This window comes from Panthera uncia, chromosome C2, assembly GCF_023721935.1.
Source record: "Panthera uncia isolate 11264 chromosome C2, Puncia_PCG_1.0, whole genome shotgun sequence".
NCBI classification, from domain to species: Eukaryota; Metazoa; Chordata; class Mammalia; order Carnivora; family Felidae; genus Panthera; species Panthera uncia.
The window spans coordinates 107,581,400-107,591,692 of NC_064810.1; the positions used below are offsets into that span (position 1 = coordinate 107,581,400).

General features: G+C 36.4%; 1 non-coding gene across 1 annotated transcript; it reads left to right on the forward strand.

The window, feature by feature from the left end:
* The first annotated feature begins 1,089 nt into the window (after positions 1–1,089).
* On the forward strand, positions 1,090–1,194 carry LOC125922178 (U6 spliceosomal RNA). The gene has a single exon (XR_007457615.1). It is a non-coding gene; the product is annotated as a U6 spliceosomal RNA (small nuclear RNA).
* The last annotated feature ends 9,099 nt before the right edge of the window (positions 1,195–10,293 follow it).

Sequence of the window (10,293 nt, forward strand, 5' to 3'; positions counted from 1 at the left end):
ATAAATAAACTTTGGGGTGCCTCGGTGGCTTAGTCAGTTAGGCAGTTAAGCATCTGACTTCACCTCAGGTCATGATCTTGTGGTTCATGAGTTCAAGCCCTGCATCCAGCTCTGTGCTTGACAGCTCATAGCCTGGAGCCTGCTTCAGATTCTGTGTCTCCCTCTCTCTCTGCCCCTCCCCAACCCATGCGCTCGCTCTCTCTCTCTCACACACACACACACAACTAAACATTAAAAAAAATTAAATAAACATAAAAAAGAAAATGTTAGAATCATACTGATAATTTAAGTATATAATTACAAGTTATATGTTCAATTACCTAAATTTAAATGATTGCTTTTGGTAATAATGCATTAAATGTATAATATGCCCATGCATTATTGCTTCTTAAATATCAATATCCATGTTTCATAGTAGAAAAATTGCTTAAATAGTTTAGGAATAAAATTATATACTCAGGGTCACTTGTGTTAATTTATGTGACTTCTTGGTTTGGAAATATATTCATATAGGTTCCAGTTTCAAAACTATTTTATATTCTGGGTTTGATATCAAGAAGTTTTAATCTTATAATATGTTAACACAAAATACTTGATAGCTCTGTGAAAACTGTTGTCATACAGAGAAATTATACTGGCATTAGAGTTAAGAAAAGTTCAACTAGATATATTTATTCCTATAATCAGTTACTACAGAATCATTTTTATTTGATATATATTAGAAATAAAATGTGAACTATTCCTCTGAAGGAAAAAGTATACAATCACATTTCCATAAGACTGAGGCAAAATAAAGCAAACATTTACCTCTAAACTCTCCACAATTTGCAAACTGTAAATTATCGATAAATCTAAAATGGAATACTTATAAAATACATTTGTCTGAATATCAAATATACCCCCCCCAAATGTAACTCTTACTTAGACTAAAGCTCTGATGAAATTAAGTAATGGCATTTCTGTAGTTATTCAGAGAGATGATTGACTCCTAAACAAAACATTAATAATAATGGGCACTTTGGCTCTGAACAAATGTGTTAATCCCCTTTCCCTTAAAAAAAATGGAATTCTTGAAAAGCACAGTATGTCAGGGCTCACTCAGCAATATGTACTAAATTTGAAACAATACAGATAAGATTAGCATGGTCCCTATGCAAGGATGACACACAAATTCCTGAAAAATTATCTTTCTTAAGATATAGAAGCAACCCAAGTGTCCATCGATAGAGGAATGGATAAAAAAGATGAGATATATATGTATACAATATGTATATATTTTTTCCATGAATATTATATATATAAGAATATTACTCAGCCACAAAAAAGGATGAGGTCTTGCTATCCGCAACAACATGGATGAACCTAGAGGATATTATGGTAAGTGAAATAAGTCACAGTTGAAAGAAAAATACCATATGATTTCCTTTACATGTGGAATCTAAGAAACCAAATGAATATACAAACAACAAATAAACCAGAACCAGACCTATCAGTGCAGAGAGCAAATTGATGGTTGTTGGAGGGGAGTGGGGCTGGGGGGTGGGCAGGACAAATAAGGAGGAATGGAAGATGTAGGCTTCCAGCTGTGGAATGAGTGGGTCAGCAAAATGAGAGTAGAGAATAAGGAACGTGGTCTGTGGCACTGTGATGGGATCGTACGCTGACCAATGGTGACTCACACTTGTGGCGAGCATAGCACAATGCATAGTGATGTTGAATCACGACGTTATACACCAGGAACCAGTGTAGCATTGTGTGTCAAGCACACTCAGAAAAAAAAAAAAAAAAAAGCAAGCACAGTGTATCATCCAGATTGAGGTATGCTATAGGTAAAAAGTTGCCTTGTGGCCATAAAGATTTTTAAATAAATGTTTCTAAAATTCTTTAGAATAAATGTTTTAAAAGACTGAGCTCTAGACCTTGCTGGAAAGAACATGATTGTGTTTCAATGAGTGGCAGAAAAGTCACTGCCATATTGTGTCAGCAAAACCTTCCAGAAATCTGCTGTGCAGGGTGTCAGAGAAAGCTATTCACAGGGAGACATCTGCCCAGAGGCACTCTGCTAAAACCACCAGGGGAAGCTGCTGGCAGCTGAGTCCTGCTCACCACCAGGCACTTCAGGAGGCAGAAGATGGAGAAGCTCTAAGTGCCACAGGAGCCTGCCTAGTGAGGGTACTCTGGCACCAGGAAGCAGGAGGGTACTCTGGCACCAGGAAGTCCTTTGGTCCTTCAGTGTCTCTCCATCATCCACTTGCAAAGCCTCGACACTTTGGTGGCCACAGAAAAATATTTACGGGCCCAAATTTGTTCTCGCAGAGTAATATAAAAGAGTGAATTTGGAAGTGGAAGGCTCTAAATCAATAAAAATTACATGTGGTCAGGTCACATCCACATGGCTGTCCTGATTTGTGGGCAGTGTTCCTCTAACTGGTGATCTGGAGGCCCTGGCTTTTTCTTCTGTGTGATTTTTCTATCTTCTGCATGCAGTGTTCAGTGTCACAGCACTTGGTTGTATCAAATCAGTCAAAGGAAAAAGATCATGAAGAATGTCATGAGAAAGTTTCTAAGGGCAAGGTCCAGAAGTGGCATGTATCACTTCTCCTCACACATCATCGGCAAGAACCCAGTCACACGCTCACACCCAATTGCTAAGATAGACTAGGAAATGTAGTCAAGCTGGTGCCCAGGAGGGAGAAATGGTTTTGGTGACTAGTTAGTCTCTGTCACAGATAATTTCTCTTAACTTATTATTGTATTATTCCTGGAAGCAATGCATTTTAACTACTAGTCACCACAGTTGCCCCTGTCCTGGATGATAGTAATATATGTGTGTAATATCCCCAGATGTCAGCTGGGGCCCCTCCAGCCCATTAAAACCTGATGATAATGGTAATACATGTACATATATATTGAGATGTCAGCTAAGAATCCTCTGCCCACTGAGTTCCAGATAAAATTTGCCCAGATCCCTAGTTTCATGTCCCAGAGAGGTCTGCAAATTCCCAGAGTTCTCATATTCTCCATGTCTAACTTCTGCTTTCACACATACTGTTGCGATTCCTCACTGCTCTGATCCAGATATGAAATCCAAATCTTTCATCGATTTCCACCCAAAAATAATCATTTAAACACACACGCACAGGTATGGAAGACTTTCCTGAAGATTTGCGAATGCCAGAGGAGGTTTAAATTATAGCAGGAGGAATAATTTCAAACTATATACTAAGCAACCTCTTGTCCTTTGGTACCAACTAAAATTTCTGAGGCTCTTCTCATCATTTGGTTTCCTTCTTCACATCATGTCACCATCCCTTTCTCCCCAGAGTCTCTTTACCTCTCAAGAGGAAAATCAATCCCCTTTACTTTATCATGCCAGAACAACTTAACCATTTTTATTAGTTGTTTCTTAAGTTCCTACTGACACCCGTGCTCTGGGAGTCTTATTTGCCATCCCCAGGGACTCTAAATGTACTCTAAGAGAAATCCATGTGCTGGTTGTTAAAGCTAAAATTCTTACATTATTTCATATAAAGTCAAAATTGACTTGATTACTGACTCTACTAAGAGTTCTACCAGATCAGCTTTCCCAGCGTGTGTTCTATAGTGCACCTGTCCTATGAGATAATCTGCAGACTAAATGCATACATAAATAAGCAAGATCTACAATCAAGTAATTTTAAGAAACTTTGCATACTATACTCCCCTTCTTGGAAATTCATAATGCACATTCAACATATTGACAGCTGGGAAAAGTCATGTACCTGTTTAGCTGTGATAGTAGCTAACTTACTTGATGACATAACCTTTTTTTGCACAAAATGCCTTCTACTGTACAGAATATACAGAATGTAGAAAGTCCTTTCTAGCTACAATGTTCTGAAACACTGTAATTCTTACACACCTATATGACTAATGACAAAACAACCATAAAAAAAAAAAATGAGCCCAACAGCCTGGCCAGATGGGAACTGTCACACACTTTTTTTTACTGCAGGAGCCCTCTCCCTCTCCGGTGACCACTATGTCCACCCAGAGTTTAAGTCATCTGGTTATTCTAAGAGAGTGAGGCAGAGACTTTCAGACACTAATCAGAAATCACCAGGAAAAAAGAAAGCAAATTTCCCAGCTGGTGCTAAAAGTTCCCTATCTCTCTCCACTTTGATCTTCACCAAGGCTACTAGAGGCAGGGCTTTGACTAACAAATGTCCCCTCCCTCTTTCCTATTTGTATTTCCTGTGTTCTCTTGAGACAAGCTGCTTCTGCTCCCTGACTCCTCCCCAATATTTAACTTTTCACCAATCCTGGACTTCTGATCCTTTTGGTTAAAAATACGCTTGTTTGTAATGTAATCAAATTTTATAGCAAGTCAGCAGTCTAGACAGTAGGTGACTTTTATTGGCCCTTCTAACCTTGACACTATGAAGTAGTTTGACTTTTCCTCTAGTAGAACATATTGACTAGCAAACTTAAAAATTCATCTTAAGTGAGAAATACTATTGGGTAGCACAATTCACTTCAATGTTGTCACCAAGTCACAGGCCCATGTTTTTATCGCTTTGAAAGTGTCTTGAAAAACACAAAGTGTGATATAAATACAGTAAATCATTAGTATTTCCTGTCACTTTCTTTGGGAAAATATTTATTTCTGCTTCGGGTACTTTAGACTCTGAAATAAATGTATTGAAGTCTTCTTTCAGATAAATTAATTACCTTTTTTTAAACAAGGTAGAAGTCTTTATATTAATGGACTGTAAGTTCTTTGCCTGATACATGTGTTGCGATTGTTATTACCCATTCTAATGGCTTGCCCTTCATTTTCTTAAGGGTGTCTTTTAAATAGCAGAATTAAAAATTTTTTAAGTTTGATTTATCCATTTTCCTCCAGAATATTTATAGTTTTAGTTTTTATGTTTAAGTCTGTAATCCACGAATGTTTGCGAATGATATGAGCTAGAGATCAAGATTAATTATTTTTCATATAGTTATCTGGATGTTACAGCACCATTTGTTTAAAAAATTTCCTTTCTCCATTGGAACTCTTAGTGCCTTCATTAAAAATCTATTGACCATGAATGGTGGATCTGTTTCTGAGATCTATTCTGTCCCATTGGTTTATTTTTCTATCCTTATTCTAATATCAGAGACTTAATTACTATAAGTGTAGAGTAAGTCTTGAAATCAAGTAGTGTAAGTCCTCCAATCTTGTTCTTTTTCAAGATTGTTTTGTTTATTCTAGGGTCTTTTATACCAAAATTAATTTTAGAATCACTTGATTTATATTTAAAAATACATACATAAATACACAGGCCTATTGCTGTTTTAAGTGGGATTGCATTAAATTTCTGTCGATTTGAGAAATTCATATCTTAAAAATATTAGACAATGTCATCCATAAAAATGGTATAATCCTCCACTTGTTTAGGTTTTTAAAATTTCTCTTTGAAACATTTTTCATTTGCTGTATAGAAATTATGCACACTTTAAATTTATTCATAAATATAAAATGTGTTTTTTCGAGAGACAGAATGAGTAGGGGAGGGGCAGAGAGAAAGGGAGACAAAATCTCAAGCAGGCTCCAATGTGGAGCCTGACATGGGCTCCATCTCACAACCTTGAGATCATGACCCTGAGATCACAACCTGAGCAGAAACCAAGAGTCCGATGCTTCACCGACTGCACCACCCAGGAGTCTCTCTAAAATGTTTTTAATGCTGTTATAAAGCATGCTATTTTAAAGTTCCCTTGGGGCGCCTGGGTGGCGCAGTCGGTTAAGCGTCCGACTTCAGCCAGGTCACGATCTCGCGGTCTGTGAGTTCGAGCCCCGCGTCAGGCTCTGGGCTGATGGCTCGGAGCCTGGAGCCTGTTTCTGATTCTGTGTCTCCCTCTCTCTCTGCCCCTCCCCCGTTCATGCTCTGTCTCTCTCTGTCCCAAAAATAAATAAAAAACGTTGAAAAAAAAATAATAAAGTTCCCTTTTCCAAATGTTTGTTCCTAATACATGGAAACACTAATATCTCCACTGTCCCAGATTTACCACATGAAAACAATTCTTTAATTAAAAAGTAAATCAGTAAGTTAAACTATGAGAATTATAAACCAAGTGCAGTTTACTTACTGATAAGACTGACTGTTCAGAATTTATTTCCCAATAATATCTTCATAAATTGATTGGCTCTTTATCCATGATAAAACTATTAAGGAGAATGTGAGAGATGGCACCAGAAATAAAAACTTTTAAAGAATTTAATTAAATGCCTCAGTTTCTATGTTCTCTGCCCTTGGCCCATGAACAAAGTTTTAATGTAGTAAGCTTTAACTTAAACTAATCTTTTAATCAGGCTCTGTGCTGACACTCAGAGCCTGGAGCCTGCTTCGGATTCTGTGTCTCCCTCTCTCTCTGCCCCTCCCCTGCTCATGCTCTTTCTCTCTCTGTCTCAAAAATAAATATAAAACATTAAAAAAAAACTAGTAGTTAATCCATGCTCAAATTCAATTAGAATTTTATAAAAATCATTTTAAGCCAGTCTAGAAAATATATTTGTAAGGCGCAAAACCTGATTAATAAATCCAGTATCTATGTTATAAAATGTATACATTGCCACCTCCAGATCTTTTAAATCCTGTAACTATCTTCTCTTCCTTACCAAATCCCTAAAGTCCTTATTCTCATACCTTTTCTTTTTTCTCCCTAATCTTTATTATTCTTAATGTCTTACCTTACAGTGATTATCTTACTTCTATTTTCTTTCTCCAAAATTTTGTTTAAATTCAAGTTAGTTAACATAGTGTTGTATTGGTTTCAGGACTAGAATTTAGTGATTCACCACTTACATATAACACCCAGCACTCATCCCAAAAAGTGCCCTCCTTAATGCCCATCACCCATTTAGCCCACCCCTCACCCACCTCCCCTCCAGCAACCCTCAGTTTATTCTCTATTGTTAGGAGTCTCTTATGGTTTGCCTCTCTGTTATATCTTATTTAATTTTTCCTTCCCTTTACCTATGTTCATGTTTTGTTTCTTAAATTCCACATATGAGTGAAATCATATGGTATTGGTCTTTCTCTGACTGACTTATTTCACTTAGCATAATACACTCCAGCTACATCCACATCATTGCAGATGGCGAGATTTCAATTCTTCTTGATGGCTGAGAAATATTCCATTATATATATCTCACATCTTCTTTATCCATTCATCAGTCGATGGACATTTGGGCTCTTTCCATTGTGCTGCTATAAACATTCGGGTGCATGTGCCCCTTCAAAACAGCATTCCTGTATCCTTTGGATAAATACCTAGTAGTGCAATTGCTGGGTCAGAGGGTAGTTCTATCTTTAATTTTATGAGGAACCTCCGCACTATTTTCCAGAGTGGCTGCACCAGTTTGCATTCCCACCAGCAGTGTATGAGGGTTCCCCTTTCTCTACATCCTCACCAATATCTTTTGTTTCCTAGGTTGTTAATTTTAGTCATTCTGAGAGGTATAAGGTGATATCTCATTGTGGTTTTGATTTGTATTTCCCTGGTGATGAATGAAGTTGAACATTTTTTCATGTGTCTGTTAGCCATCTGGATGTCTTCTTTGGAGAAGTGTCTCTTCATGTCTTCTGACCATTTCTTAACTGGATTATTTATTGTTTGGGTCTTGAGTTTGATCAATTCTTTATAGGGAGGGCAGGGTGGGTGATGGGTATTGAGGAGGGCACCTTTTGGGATGAGCACTGGGTGTTGTATGGAAACCATTTTGACAGTAAATTTCATATATTAAAAAATAAAAATAAAATAAAAAAAAATTCTTTATAGATTTTTTGGATACTAGCCCTTTACTCAATACGTCATTTGCAAATATCTTTTCCCATTCCATAAGTTGCCTTTTACTTTTGTTGATTGCTTCCTTTGCTGTGCAGAAAGAAGCTTTTTATATTGATAAAGTCCCAATAGTTAATTCTTATTTTTATTTACCTTGCTTCCAGTGACATGTCTAGTAAGAAGTTGTTGTGGCCTAGGTCAGGTAGGTTGCTGCCTGTTTTCTCCTTTAGGATTTTGATGGTTTCCAGTCTCACATTTACATCTTTCATGCATTTTTAATTTATTTTTGTGTATTTTCATTCTTCTGCATATTGCTGTCCAGTTTTCCCAACACCATTTGCTGAAGAGACTGTCGTCTTTCCATTGGCTACTCTTTCCTGTTTTGTCGATTAATTGACCATACAATTGTGGGTCCATTTCTGGGTCCTCTATTCTGTTCCATTGATCCATGTGTTTGTTTTTGTGCCAGCAGAATACTGTCTTGATAATTACAGCTTTGTAATACAACTTGAAGTCTAGAATTATGATGCCTCCTGCTTTACTTTTCTCTTTCAACATTACCTTGGCTATTTTGGGTCTTTTAGGGTTCCATACAAATTTTAGAATTGTTTATTCTGTTAAAAATGCTGGCGTTACTTTGATTGGGATTGCATTGACTATATAGATTCCTTTGGGTAGTATGGACATTTTAACAATGTTTGTTATTCCAGTCCATGAGATGGAATACTTTTCCATTTCTTTATGTCTTCTTCAATTTCCTTCATAAGTGTTCTATAGTTTTCAGAATACAGATCTTTTACCTCTTTGGATAGGTTTATTCCTATGGATCTTACGGGTTTTGGTGCAATTGTAAATGAGATTAATTCCTTGATTTCTCTCTCTGATGCTTCTTTATTGGTGTACAGAAATGCAATAGATTTCAGTACATTGATTTTATATCCTGCAACTTTGCTGAATTCACATATCAGTTCTAATAATTTTTTGGTGGAGTCTTTTGGGGTTTCCACATAGAATATCATATCATTTGCAAAGAGTGGAAGTTTGACTTCCTCCTTGCTGATTTGGATGCCTTTTATATCTTTTTGTTCTCTTATTGTTGAAGCTAGGACTTCCAATACTATTTTGAACAACAGTAGTAAGAGTGGACATCACTGTCATGTTCCTGACCTTATGGGAAAATCTCTCAGTTTTTCCCCATTGAGGATGATATTAGCTGTGGGTCTTTCACATACAGCCTTTATGATATTGAGGTATGTTCCTTCTATCCATACTTTCTTGAGGGTTTTTATCAAGAAAGGATGTTATATTTTTGTCAAATGCTTTTTCTGTGTCTATTGAGAGAATCATAAGGTTTTTATCCTTTCTTTTATTAATGCAGCATATCGCGTTGATTGATTTGTGGATATTGAACCACCTCTGCAGCTCAGGAATCAATCCCACTTGATTGTGGTGAATAATTCTTTTAATGTACTGCAGGATTAGATTTGCTAGTATCTTGTTGAGTTTTGTGCATCCATGTCCATCAGGAATATTGGTCTTTAATTCTCCTTTTTAGTGGGGTCTTTCTCTGGTTTTGGAAGCAAAGTAATGCTGGCTTCAAAAAATGAGTTTGGAAGGATTCCTTCCACTTCTATTTTTTGGAACAGTTTCAGAAGAATAGGTATTAATTCATCTCTAAGTGTTTGGTATAATTTACCTGGGAAGCCATCTGGCCCTGAACTCTTGTTTGTTGGGAGATTTTTGATTACTGATTCAATTTCTTTACTGGTTATAGGTCTGTTCAAAATTTCTATTTCTTCCTTTTCAGTTTTGGTAGTCTATATGCTTCTAGGAATTTATCCTTTTCTTTCATGTTGCCCAATGTGTTGGAATATTATTGCTCATAATATTCTCTTATAATTGTTTGTTATTTCTGCAGTGTTGGTTGTGATCTCTCCTCTTTCATTTGTGATTTTATTTATTTATTTATTTATTTATTTATTTATGTATTTATTTATTTTGATAAGTCTGGCTAGTGGTTTATCAATTTTGCTAATTCTTTCAAAAAACCAGTTCCTAGTTTCATTTATCTGTTCTACTGTTTTTCTTATTTCTATATAATTTATTTCTGTGCTAACCTTTATTATTTCCCTTTTTCTGCTGGTTTGGGGCTTTATCTGCTGTTCTTTTTCCAGCCCTTCTATGTGTAAGGTTAGGTTGTGTATTTAAGACTTTTTTCCTTCTGGAGAAAGGCCTGAATTGCTATATACTTCCCTCTTATGACTGTCTTTGTTGCATCCCAAAGGTTTTGGACTTTTATCTTTTCATTTTCATTGGCTTCCCTGTAGGTTTTTAGTTTTTCTTTAAATTCCTCGTTAACCCATTCATTCTTTAACAAGATGTTCTTTAACCTCCATGTATTGGTGATCTTTCAAATTTTTTTCTTGTGGTTGACTTCAAGTTTCAGAGTGTTGTGGTTGGAAAATATGCACGGTATGATCT